The 14,200-nt window shown below is 43.0% G+C and overlaps 1 protein-coding gene across 1 annotated transcript in view; it reads left to right on the top strand.

The window, feature by feature from the left end:
• Window positions 1-14,200, top strand: part of ITGBL1 (integrin subunit beta like 1) — a 301,175-nt gene that overhangs the window by 88,188 nt on the left and 198,787 nt on the right. The window lies entirely within an intron of this gene.

Genomic DNA, 14,200 nt, shown 5'->3' with positions numbered 1-14,200 from the left:
GATCCCAATTTCCCTATTCTGAGATCGATGACAAATTCTTTTGCTAATAGAAATTGATCCATAATGGTGTCTTCTCTGGCTGGGCATAAAAAATGACGTTGTCTTCTACACAAAGATTTCATAGATTTCATAGACATTAGGGCTGGAAGGGACCTCGGGAGATCATTGAGTCCAGCCCCCTGCCCAAAGGGCAGGAAGTCAGCTGGGGTCATAGGATCCCAGCAAGATAAGTATCCAATTTACTCTTGAAGGTGTTCAATGTAGGTGCTTGAACCACCTCCGGTGGCAGACTGTTCCAGACCTTGGGGGCTCAGACAGTAAAGAAATTCTTCCTTATGTCCAGCCTGAAACGGTCTTGCAGGAGTTTGTGACCGTTCGACCTCGTCATCCCTTGGGGCACTCTGGTGAACAAACATTCCCCCAGATCCTGGTGGTCACCCCTGATAAACTTATAGGTGGCCATCAGATCACCCCTGAGCCTGCGCTTTTCCAGGCTAAAGAGTCCCATGGCTCAGCCTGTCATCGTAAGATCTGTTTTCCTGACCTCTGATCATGCGCGTGGTTCTCCTCTGGACTCTCTCAAGCTTTTCCACATCCTTTTTGAATTGTGGAGCCCAAAACTGGACGCAGTACTCCAGCTGCGGCCTCACCAAGGCCGAGTACGAGGGGAGAATGACGTCCCGGGATTTGCTCGAGAAGCATCTATGGATGTACGCCAGCATTTTGGTTGCTTTACTAGCCGCAGCATCGCATTGCAGGCTCATGTTCATCTTGTGGTCAATGATGACCCCCAAGTCTCTTTCTTCTGTAGTGCTAACCAATGTAGCACTGCCGAGCCTATAAGGGTGCTGCAGGTTTTTCCTCCCAAGGTGGAGAACCTTGCATTTATAGATGAAACTATTGTGATGAAATGTGTTGATGTGTGCTTTTTCTAAACAACACATACCTGGATAGTTTAAAATCACACATCAGTATGAAGTGTGAAGTGCGCTAGAACTTTTTTTTCATTATTCTCTTGGGCCAGATAAACAATACAGATACAGAAAACTATGGAGAGATATAATATTGCTTTCATCAGAAATATGTGTGCATTTAAAAATCTTATGACAAGGCTCATTTTGAGCAGCAGTATACTTTTTGAATGCATGAAGCCAGGGGGATTTATAGGCTACTACTGTGTATTCAGGAAATGGATTGAAATATGGCACTTGTTGCTAGGCAAAGTGTGCCCATCAACACTACACTTAAAAGCAATCTACAAAGACCCGGCAATCTAAGTAATGTTAATGCTAAAATGCTTCAAACACAGTTTGCCTCAAATGCATTTCTAAAATTAATGTAGGCTTCCTCCCCACAACCCAACCACTACTTCAAGCCTACAAAGCTGTAATCCTGCTGCCACTTCTGTAGCATAGAAAATAAAAAAATGTCAGGGCTTTGTTCTAGAGATGCTGAGCACTGTTGATGCCCATTGCTTTCTGTAGAGAAAGTTTGCGGGAGCTGATTACCTTTTTTCATACAATTGGACCCTTTAAAAGTACCTACGTTACAAATGTACCAGAGGTATAACATGGCAGTTTTCTGGCGCAGCAGTGGTGGACTGGGTAGCATTTGCATTCGGTCTGTTGGTAGGGGCAGAAGCAACTGGTCTAGCAGTGCAACACCTACTACTTCTGTGCCTATCACTCCAAATCGGTGTTTGGGGCTGGTGCCCTAGTTGCCTCCCTTTCCCCCCTCTTCCCCTCCTCCCCACCATATTGCTGTCATGCTACTGAAATGTACAGCACTACTGATGGGGTGGGTAGGATTGAGGCTTGACTTTATCATAGGAACAAGAACCAGGCTTAACTTATCTCGCCATATTAAAATCACAAACTTAAGAGGGAGTATGGTTTTTGGAGAGGAGATGAGTTAACTTTAGGAGTGTTCTTTAAGAATTTAGTAATACTAATATATGTTTTTAACAATTCATTGGTGTAGCAATGTCTTGTTAAATTACTATCTTTTTACTCACTCTTTAAATTACTGTCATTATAGTTTGATAGTTTTAAATATGTGAATTGGTGCACATCTCTGGAGAAAGAAAGAGCTGTAGTTTCAAGCAATCTAGAAGTACTTACAGGCACAGACAACAATTTATGTCTGCTCTCTATGCTACATTTTAACCTTCCTGAGGTATAATGTAAAAAAACACAAAAGAAAATCTGGCTTTCTAATATGCATTAGACCAAATGGCTGCCTTATTTGTTCATTAAAACGCACATGTTTTTACTAAATACTCCATATATTATTAAACATGCCTTTTTAAATAATGCCTTTTGCAGAGAATACACTTGGCTAATTATATTCAATTACAGAATAAAAGTTGCTGTCTTCCACTATGGGCCAATTCAGTTTTCCCTCTTGGATATTTACAAGGTAGGTATCTGCCAAAGAGTTGAGCTGTGTACATTTTGTAGCTTTGATTGGCAATGGTATTATAAATTAGATTGTTCTTTGCTCACTAATTGCTCAGACAGGCATTCACGATGCTGAGAACATGTATTTGAAATAATGGCAATAAAATTAAACAGTTCCTCTATTGATTTGTTAATTCTTACTGTTATAAAGACATTTTCCTTTGGGAAATTATGTTCTTTGGCATTCTGCTTGGGAATCTCTCCTGTAGCACCTGAATCAGCTCTTCCTGTGAAAGCAACTCCTTTCTCTGATTGGACAGCAGCAACTCTTTCTGGCAGGATTGCTTTCCTACATTTCTTTCTGCTTTGTTTTTTAAATCTATTTTCTCCTAGATTTGCTCCTTAATTTTCTCAACTGTTTTACATTTAGTTATTTTTAACCAGTTATCTCTTTTCTTTCCTTTCCCCTTCTCTTCAGGTCTCCTTGCTACTTATTTGCTCTGAACTCTTTCCTCTAGCCCTGTTTCTGCTCCCTGTGCTCTTTGCCTTGTATCTCAGTCCCTTCAACTCACTTGTGTCCACCCTTTCTTTTTGCACTAATTCTATATTTTTTGTTCTATATCCCTCAATCTTTTATTCCTTTTGACTTCTAGTTTTCTCACAAATCACTATTTTCTCCTTTTTATGCTATGGGCATTCCTACTTTCCTCCAAAAGTAACCTTGCGGTTTTGGGACTTGCTTTCTGCTATTCTCCTCCCTGATCTTTCTGCCCAATCTACCTTTTTGATTTGATGTGTTCATATAAAATATTAACCATCGTTGTTGAAAATTATTTCCCTTTTAATATCTTTAATGTTTTAAATTAACATTTGTATGGCAGTTAGTATTATACTACCACTCATGTAGTTTTACAGGTCTAAACCTTATCCATATTTATAGTCCACGCTTTTGACACAGATTTGTTGACCTGTTTAACATATTTCTCAAATTAGTCTACTTCATAGATTAAGTAACATAGCCATAATTACCACCATTATTCATTTATATGATAATTGGGGCCAGCTATTGTTATAGATGCAAAAACAGTTGTGAAATAGATGCGTGTGGTTAGCATTTGGGATGTTGGACTGAATCTTACATGAGTTTCAGTGCAGTTTTAACAACAAATAATTTTGGTCCTCTCATTCTTGACTAATTACCATATTTTCCTGCATAAAAAAACACATGCTTTAAAAAAAATGGCTGCTGGAAATAAGAGTGTATGTAATAGGTGAGAACTATGGTAAAAGCTATTTCTGCCACTTACCAAGCAAAAATGAAAGTAAAATCTGCATGTGATCCTCATGGAGCAGAAGAGTGAGCAGGCAGGCTCAGCTCCCTAGTTGCTGCAACTCAGATATTTACTACAAGGAAAGATCTTTTTTCCTTCATTCTGTCTCTCAAAAATAAGGTGCATATCTTATCCCATGGCATGTTGTATGAATATGCCATACAAAATAATTTAGATGTTCTTTTCCAGCTGTGTCATTCACTTTTCTTTTAAAACTCTCATAAAGTCCGTATAATTCCCTGACTAGCTGTAGTCTCTGACTAGATGGGTATGTGATTGTCATGTTTGCTAGCCTATAAGCCTTTGTAAGCAAAAGCTTACTTCATCAGATGCTTGTCTGATGGATATTACCATTCTAGTTTCATAACTCTGCTATACTCATCATGTGCTGAAACATAAGTTTGAATAGTCATGTATCAATTTCCTTATCTGAGAGAATATTAATTCTAGGGCATGAATTTCTAACGTAAGTGGATACTCTATCTATCCATGATAGTCTATCTTTTTCACTGCAGCTTTGTTGTATGTTTTAAACTAATCCAGGCAGATTCCTGACTCCAACCATTTGTTCTTAATAAAAATATTTTTTTCACTATCAAACTTATATCATTCTAGCTGTAAGTATCAGTAAGCTGATAATGCTTACTGACTAGTGGAGAGTCACTAGCTCCCAACCCACATAGCTCCCCCACTTAATCAACTGAAACTGAGAGTCTTTTATCTTATAGAGCAGGGGTGGGTAAAATATGGCCCCTGAGCTGGATCTGGCCCACCTGGCACTTTTATTTGGCCCACAGCACTGGGCAATGAATTATACCCAACTCAGCTCTTCCACCAATAAGGGTGGGAGCAAGGCAGCCATGTATACACCCCTCCAACATACCCGTTTATGCCTCGCTCCTACCCTCATGGGCAGAAGGGCCCAGCTCAGCCAGCATGCAGCTTCAAGGCAGGGCTGCTACTGCTACTGCTTTAGACTTCCCCAGCATCCCATTCACTCTGGACAGCAAGTAGGGAAACCACAGGGGTGGGGCTGCAGCTAGGCAGGAACGCAGAGCTTGGGGCTGGGGCTGGTGACAGCACAGAGCTTGTGCCTGGGGCGGGGGGGAGCATGGGGCAGCAGCTGCACAGAGCTTGGGTGGGCAGTGTGTGGGTGTGAGGGAGGGTGGGGGGGTTGTGGGAATCCTCCCCACACACTCTTCCCCCATGGCGTGTAACCCTGGCAGAGAGCAGCACCAGCAGCAGCAGGCAAGGGCACTCCAGGTGCTCAGGGTATTGGCAGGAGCCAGGCACCAGCACCCTGAATGCCCCTGCCTTCTACTGTACCATGGGGGAGTGTGTGTGTGGGGTCCCTATACCTCTCCCACCCTCCCTCGCACCCCACAAATGCCACACACCCACAGCCTTCCCCCACAACCCCCAAACATACTCTATACCCCCTCACAACCCCACCACACACACACACACACACACACACACACGCCTTCCACATCCCACCACACACACAGTACAAGACTAAGAATTTATTTTTACTTATTATGTAATGACTTCTATGTACAGTACACAAACACAAATCATGACAAAAATATTTTTAATAATAAAATTAAAATATGTTATAGTAGGTGTTTGACTTTTAGTGTATGATTTGTTTTTTTTTCTGGTTCTAAGATGGCAACCCTCCCACCCAAAAGGAGTATTTCCAGGGGGCACAGGGAGGGACTTCTGGTTGCAAAAGTCAGGGGTTAGCAGGTAGGACTTCCAATCTCAAGATGGTGACTAGGAGGCAGGGCAGCTGTCAAGGGGCAGGGTTACCTATGCAGCCCTCAAAAGCTCATTAAACCTCATTAAGTGGCCCTCTGTGCAAAATAATTGCCTGCCCCTGTTATAGAGCAAACAATAACAGAATAGGCCAGTGGTTAAAGTGCTAGTTGAGGACTCTATTGCTTCCTATATTATTGTAGGTTTTTCATTATAGTTAGTTTTAGATGCCCTTTTGAGGGTCTGGGTGTTAGATTATCTGGGGTCAGCTACACTACTGTTGTATTCATTCTTCCACCATGCATAGGGTGTTGGAGAATCAATATCTCCATTTAACTGATGGTGAATCAAGACACAGAAAACTTGCCACAGCAGTGTAGACGGTGTGTTCTGACTAAGCTGTTCCGGAACACCCCCACCTGGACATACACCAGTTAGACTACTCTGGGGCCATCGTGGTGTAGTTGCTTTAATGCATGCTGGACACCAATATCTTACGCCTGGATGCAAAGGGACACACATCACACAACATCTTTGCTGCCATATTCCTGGGTTTGGATTATGTTTGTATGAATTTATGTTCATGGCATGTTGGGAAACAGCCTGGCTGAGATATGGCAGTACCGCAGCATAGAAATGCTCTCAGTTCCTCATCTTAGTTCCTCATCTTTAACATAATAATATATAATAATACATAATTATACAAATAGAAACATAATTGTGAGAAGCTTGGGTACTGTAGAAATAGCTAAAATAGAAAGAATTGGAGACCTTATTTGAAAACACTTCAAAACTTTGAGATGTGCTTTTCTACTGTACTTTGTACATTGCCAGTAATTGAAAATGCTGTTCAATTGCTTGAATTAAATTTTTGCTAGAATTCATTACTTATTAGCTTGGCACTTAAATGTGCATCAAGGAGAATAACAACATGAAGGGACTGATTAACTCAATTATACCACCCACACCTAGATATCATCTTTTCAGACTGAGAGTCTGAAACATGATGTTTTAAGAGAAAATAAAACAATCTGTTCCTCTTTATCCATTATGCGCTTCTAGTTTAAGAGGTTTTTGTGCTTTTTTTCAACCCAAGGATTAAAAATAGAGTTAATTTTGGTTTGCTGTGCATTGCAACCTCTGGTATTTTAAAAGCGTATAATACATGTGCTGATTACCCTCCTTCTAAACAAAGAGTAATCTGTACATACTAGCACAGTTTGAGCCTTGTTCCCACCTGCCAGCTATTTTCTCCCTGTCTCTCTGAGTTTTTCTTTTTGCTCTTCTCCAAGCTATATTATTTATTTTGTCTGTGATACCATTGATTGCTATGTAAACTCTACAAATTTGTCTCTGCATCTCTAGCACCCTGTAAACATCCAGATAAGTTTTTCTTCTTTTTTCAACTTTTCTGTATCCCCTTTTCTCTCTTGTCATCTGTCTGCTTCTCCTTTGCTATTCTAGAGAAGCCAAATAAGTAAGCACAGGTGCGATGCATAGGGGGTACATGGGGGTGCATGTGCACCCCCTGAGATTGCTGGTGCACCCCCTGCCAGGTCACGCTCCCTGTTAAGCTGGTGGGTAGGGGGCAGGTGGGAGCACCAGTGCCCCCCTGTGAGTGCCGGCTATGGTGCAGGGCTGCCAGCAAAAGTGGGATTGGCCACCAGGGGACCCCCCTCCGCTCAGTACAATTGGCCTCTGGGTCGCTGACTTGTGTCTGGGGGGGGGGCATGTGTCCCCCCCGTCTCAAGAAGCACCAGACACCCATGAATGAGCACTAAGCATTGCTCTAAAAGCAGTGAGGTCTGTGTCATGGTTTGTGGTATCAACTGGACTCCCTACTTTTTATTGGAATTGCCCTGTGTAAATTTTTGTTCCATATGCATCTGGTGTATTGTCTATCCACAGCTCATTTTATTTGCTTCTTATAAGTCAATCCAGAAGGTCTGATTTTAGGAAAAGTTTTGCATTTGGGGCCAGTTTCTTTTCTATGTATACTGTTCTGTTTTTGAACAAATGTGTTTATCCAAGCCATATGGAGGAATAATTGTATAGGACTGTTTGATTTCATTTCACAAATTCTTGAAAATCTGATTATGTAATAGTTTTATAGTTGTTAGGAGCTGGAAGAGACATTACAGATCATTGAGTCCAGCTCCCTTACATGAGGGCAGGAAAGATTGCTGGGATCAAATGATCCCAGGAAGATGGGCATCAAGATATTTTTTGAAGATTGCCAGAGTGGAAGATTGCCAGGGTGGATTTATACCTTAAAAATTATTTAATTCTTCTAGGATTTTGAAATGAATGCTTTCCTAATGCAAAGGGCTCTAATCTATCTTTGAGCTTGTGCTACAAAGATGCTGAATGTCTCCTGGACCCACAAAAAAAATCCAACAAATACAAGTGTTTGATAATGGAGTTAAATAGTGAAAAAAGACAGGAGACAACAGGCTAGAAAAATGATACAATAGAAAGGTTGTGTGCCAGGAAGGAAAAAAATGTCAACCAAGAAAGGTAAAGCATGAAGACTGGGCTGGGTTATTTAAAAATAGTGACCAAGTCCTGCCAACACTTATTCATGAGATAAGAAGAGAGCATCAAAGTACAGTAACAATTAAAGAAGTAAAAACATTACAAATGCAAAGCATACACAGATGATTTCCTATTGCCTTTTAGCACTCAACATCACATAGTATGAAGAGAAGGAGGTAGTTAGTAGCATTAGTCTGAAGTCTAGCAGAAGGCAGGGTAGAGGTGCACTTTATAGAATGAGTCAGAGATGTAGAAGTTTTTGTAAGCAAGAGCATATTTCATCAGATGCTAATGATATGAAGAGAGTATCTTTGGTAATATTGAGAATAAAGAATGTGTAATGTGGCTGGCTAAAGGGAGAGATGGAACCTAAAAGTAGCTTATGCACAACAGACCAATAAAAGACAGACCTGCTAACTATTGGGCAACATGCTCCTACGTGAGTAGGGTTGGCTGTAAATGTTCTGACAATACAAAGCTTTATTGTAAATTCTGAATATGTGAAACCCAAGGTGGTTTAGGCAACATAGGTGTTATAGGAAGAATTGCTGATCTAGTAGAAACTAGGAACATACAAGTATTCATTCAATTTTTTCCAGTGAGAGCTGTGCCCTATCTGAGAAAAATATCTTCTGGGTTGATACCTGGAAGATCTCCCTTCTGAGAGAGACTTTTTCCCAAGAATATCCACTTGTTCACTCCCCTGCCAGTCTGGTCTGGGAGTGGAGCAGAGCAGTGGTGGAGTGCTCTCCATGCTTCTCCAGATTGAGGACTGCCTGATCTGGAAAGCAAGGGGGAGTTCTTACTTTTATAAAGAGCATCCATAGGGGTTATGATCACAAGCCAATGAGCCAACGAGAAGGACAGGTAAAGACACATCAGCACTGTGGTAACACACTCAGCCCCTTAACTTCCCCCCTTACCCCCCCAACACCTCCAGAGTTTTCATAGATTTCATAGACATTAGGGCTGGAAGAGACCTCAGGAGATCATCAGGTCATCCCAAGGGGCAGGAAGTCAGCTAGGGTCAAAGGATCCCAGTAAGATAAGTGTCCAAATGTTTCTTGTAAGTGTCCCGAGTACGTGCTTGCAGCACCTCTGGGAGGAGTCTGTTCCAGGCCTTGGGGGCTTGGACAGTAAAGAAGTTTTTCCTTATGTCCAACCTCAAATGGTCCTGCAGGAGTTTGTGACCGTTGGAACTTGTCATCCCTTGGGGTGCTCTGGTGAACAGGTGTTCCCCCAGATCCTGATGCACACCCCTTATGTACTTAGAGGCTGCCACCAAGTCATCCCTGAGCCTGCACTTCTCCACACTGAAGCATATATGGCCTGTGCTCTTACCCTCTGATCGTGCGCATGGCTCTCCTCTGGACTCTTTCAAGCTTCTCCACGTCCTTCCTAAATTGTGGAGCCCAGAATTGGATGCAGTACCCCAGATGTGGCCTCACCAAGACAGTACAGGGGGAGAATGACATCATGCGTCTTCCTCGAGATGTATTGGTAGGTGCAAGCCAGAGTTTTGTTTGCTTTGCCAGCTGCAGTATTGCATTGGTGGCTCATTTTCATTTTCTGGTCAGTCATGACCCCTAAGTCTCTTTCGGTCATGGTGCTAGTGAGTGTAGCACTGCTGAACCTATAAGTGTTATGCAGGGTTTTTTCCCCCCCAAGGTGGAGCACCTTGTATTTCTCCATATTGAATGCCATCAGGTTTCATCAGCCCGCCTTACAAGCTTGTTGAGGTAGGCTGGTGATCCATGCCAATCCTCAAGTGTGGATACTCTTCCCCAAAGTTTGGTGTCATCAGTGAACTTAGCCAATTCACTTCTGACACCAGTGTCCAGATCTTTTATGAAGACATTAAAGAGTACAGGTCTGAGAATGGAGCCTTGGTGGACACCACTAGTCAGTGAGTGCCATATTGATTTAGTTCCATCAACTACCACTTTCTGGGTCTGACCTCAGAGCCAGTTCCCCAACCATCAGACTATGGAGTAGTCAAGGCCACAGTTGCCTGGTTTTACCATGAGGATATAATGAGACATCAGGTCAAAGGCTTTTATAAGTCCAAATATATTATATCAACCTCTTCCCTTTTGTTCAGGTGATGTCACCTGGTCATAGAAGAAAATGAGGTTGGTCAGGCACGACCTACCTGCAACAAACCCATGCTGGCCAGCCCTCAGAATGTTGCCTTCTGTTAGCCCATCAAGAATGGTTTCTTTGATCATTTTTTTCCAAAATTTTCCCAGGGATTGAGGTCAAACGGATTGGGTTGTAGTTTCCCGAGTCTTCTTTCCTCCTTTTCTTGACGATGGTCACCACATTGGCGTCCCCAAGCCTTTTAGACCCATGTGTGTTCAAACCATGGTCTGCAGCTGCCCCCAAGTCTGAGTCCAGCTCCTTTAGTCCACAGTCCTGGCTGACTGAGCCAGTGAAATCTCCAGCTTCATTGTGAACTTCTCTGTATGTGGCTGACCAGGTCCCACATGCATGCTGTTATCTCTTCCTCTTACTCCAGTCTCAGGCTTTTTATTCCTTTGTCCCTTGCCTCCTGCCCTAGGGGTTTCTGGGAGTTGCAGTCCAGATTAATAGTCATCACTGCTCTGCAGACTGACCCCTGGTTCCATCTGCTGTTATACACATTACATTCACATAACACCATTGCTCCCTCCGCTCTGCTACTGGAGTAATTTCCACTGCCAAATCAGGCTAGAAATGAATGCCTGTTTATGGCCATACTGGGAATATCTCCCATGCAATAAACTTATACTGAATAACAGGATCTGGACTTCCAGGCTTCCTACCTAGACACCAGGAATTTGGATTTCAAGCTCCATTTCACAGAGGACAGGCTTTGGAGTTTCTGAAATGGGCTACCAAGGTCTGGAGCTCTGGGGCAACCCTACCATGAGGGTTCCCCTACAAGTCTAGCAAGCCCTGAGTCCCTATACTAGTTGTTTTTAGGTGGCTTCTCAGTTCCTGACTGTAGGATGGGGACTGAGTCAGACTATGAGTCTGGCAGCCCTGGTATCTCAGGCCTCTGGCGGTCTGTGTGGCAGGGCTGTCCCAGAGCTACAGACTCAGAGACCTCATGACAGTCACTAATTGACATAGATCTTCTTGTCAATCTCAGTCAAGTGTTGCCCTGGGAAGCATATGTATTGTATAAAAACAGTAGGCATCAGTGTCTTCATAATGTAAGAGGGTTCATTTTTCAGGAAATTTTTGGGAAAAACCTACAATTTTTCTTAATTGGAATGAAACAATTTAAAAATATTGAAATGTCTCATGAACCAGAAATCCAAATATAGCCCAGATGTTACTGGAAGGTGTGGCCGTATCTGCAGATTGGAGTACTATCTGGTTCTGGCCCTACTGCTATTTGAGAAGCCTCAGAACAGAGGATCACACAAGCAGCGTGGACACCTTCAGATCAGTAGTTGGAAACCTTTAATAAGCTGCAGGCCAGAACAACCCAGCTCCTGACATGGGCTCAGTGACTTTGAGGGTACATCAACAATGGGGAGGGGGAGGGGACAACTTCCCTGTACCTGTGCCCAGTCAGGAAGCCGGGAGCTGTGCCCATGCCACTGTCCCAGCCTGCCCCTACTTCCTGTGTGTGTGTGGGCTCAGCTTCCAGCCAGTGGGAGTCTATGGTGCTGGGAATCTGAAAACTGCCTGCACTACTGCTGCTTCTCTCCAGCCCCTGCCCAGCTGCATGGCCCCAGTATAGCTCCTCTGCCTGTGCCTGACCAGGACCTGACAGTGAGGCTTTGTATCAAGGGCCAGGGGAAGTCAGGGAGTAGTGGCAGCAGTATGGGCACTGCTGAAGGCTGCACTGCCCCATTAGGAGTGCAGGCAGAGGAGCTGTTTTGGGGCTATGCACAGCTGTGACTGTGAGCACCCTGAAGTTGGGAGGTGGGAGAGGGGGAAGGGAAAGGAGAGAAGCAGTGGTAGTGCAGACAAGTTTCAGCTTACCAGCCCTGATGCAGGCCCCACCGGCTGGAAGCTGATAGGCCTGTGCAAAGCGGAAAGTATTCGCTTCGGATTTGGCAATTTGGAGTGACAGTGATTCGATTAGGTCATTCGAATCACTGTCCCAATTCTATTCAGCTGAATTCAAAGATATTGGGCACCAAATCTTATTTGGTGATAGACTATATGGGGGAGCAGCCGGATGAGCCCCAGCTTGAGCCAGCAGCCCTGGGAGAAGCCACAGCTCTTCTGGTTTCTCCCCCAGCTGCTCCCACTGGCATGGCCTAGTGCCTGCCTGTAAAGTCTATGGCTGAATCTCCAAATCTCTCTGAACTGATTTGGAGGCTTCCAATTCAATTCAGAGAGATTAATGGGTGTCCTCATTTAATTCAGATTTGGAGATTTGGCTGCTGAATTGGGCTGAATCTCCTCCGAATCAAATATCCTACTGAAGCTGAGCCTGTATAGACCTAAGGAGTGGGATGGTGGCTGGGAGACATGTGGTGGGAGGGGCTCAGTCTAAGCCCCCCAGATCCATGGGCCAGATCCAGTGGCTCAGCAGGCAAGATCTAGCCTGTGGACTATATGCTGTCAACCTCTGCTTTAGGTCTCTTGATCCATAAATAGGCTATACCTCAAGTATTTAGGGTTTTTTATATAGAAAATTGACATGCACTTCCAAAGCTATTAATCTCTTCCCTTTACAGAGGAGGAGTGTTAGATTTTCTATACAGTGACAACGAGCATTTTTGGGACCCTTGTTAGTTTAAGTTAGCTAGAAATCAGTCAGTTTAAGCTACCTCAACCTAAGTGGGGATCACTATGTGCATTTGCCACTAGCTAGGAGGAGATGTGGGTAGCTGGAGGCAAGTAGGTCAGGGGGGTGAAGAAAGGATGGGTTAGTTGGCAGGTCTCAGGGACAGGTTGGTGGGCCTCAGGAGATCTGTCAGGTCTGCAGGGAGGTGGAGGCGGGGGCAGGAGGGCTGCCCAGTCCAAGGTAGGCAAGTCAGGAGGGGAAAATAGCCTGGTCAGGGTCATGGGGGCATTAAAACAGCTCATCCCTGGGGCTGTGGAGAGTGGCTGGGCTTTCCCAGTCCTGGCCTGTGCTGGGAGTGTGTGCAGGTTTTAGTTACGTCAGGTTAACTAATTTTTTAGGTCAAATTAACCCATGCTGAACTAAAGCCAATTCTCAGAAATAAAAGAAATACAAGCTAACTAGATCAGGTGGTCCAAGCTAGGACAACCTAAGTCCTGTGAATACCTGCACACATAACTATTTAGATTGCCCTAGCTCAGTTTGGGTAATCTAAATGCAATGCATGTGTGCACACAGAGGTAGTTAACCATGTTAGCCTGAAATCAGGCAGAAGGCAGAGCAGAGTGGCAGCACCTCAGAGTCACTCATTCAGAAAAATATAAGCTTTTGTAGATGCCAGCCAACTTCATCAGATATGTCCCAACCATCCCTTTCTATTTTACAGAAAGGGATTAGTTGGGCCATAGGATATTTTTTTCTGCCTACATGGGAATGTCTATACATAATTGACTGTGCAGTGAAAAATGAACATACTGAAATCTTTCTGAAAAAAGAAAGTAGCAGTGGCTATTAAGAAATATTTCTCAAGTTGTTTATTTGCATTCTTACAAACAATGAGAAATCAGTCAGTTTAAAAAATGTAAGAGATCTTTTACAGAATCATTGAATTATTAACACAAAACTTGACTCTAGACTAGTTTGATGTATAAAACTAATTTTTCTCTGTCTTCGTGAGATATTTATGTCATCTGTCTAAACAGCATACATCACATTTAAAATTTGATCAACTTGTGCCACCTCCAGTGTAATAAGTTGAAGCTGAATGAATTTAGTGTAGCTTTTCAGCTTCACAATCATCCAGAATATTGAATTGATTTTTATTACAATTTAGTCACTTCAATTCAGAAGAGATTTGTATTCAGCTCTTAGAAAAAAGGAAATGGCATTAATTGACAGTATTATCTAACATGTTATATTTAATAACTTCTAAAGTGCAGATATGGGAAAAATGTTGTTTTTCAGAAGCAAGCAATATATATCAATTGTTCAGATTTTCCTTCTAGTCCACTTACTCTTTCAAATCTTGTATCAATTTTTTTTTTAAATTATAGGGATGCCTGAGTGGTTCCTTAGGTATAGGTACACCAAGATTTGTAATTAAATCT

Source organism: Crocodylus siamensis, chromosome 1 (assembly GCF_052110815.1).
Source record: "Crocodylus siamensis isolate JL-2025a chromosome 1, ASM5211081v1, whole genome shotgun sequence".
In the NCBI taxonomy this organism is placed as follows: Eukaryota; Metazoa; Chordata; order Crocodylia; family Crocodylidae; genus Crocodylus; species Crocodylus siamensis.
This window is presented reverse-complemented; position numbering and strand designations above follow the sequence as displayed.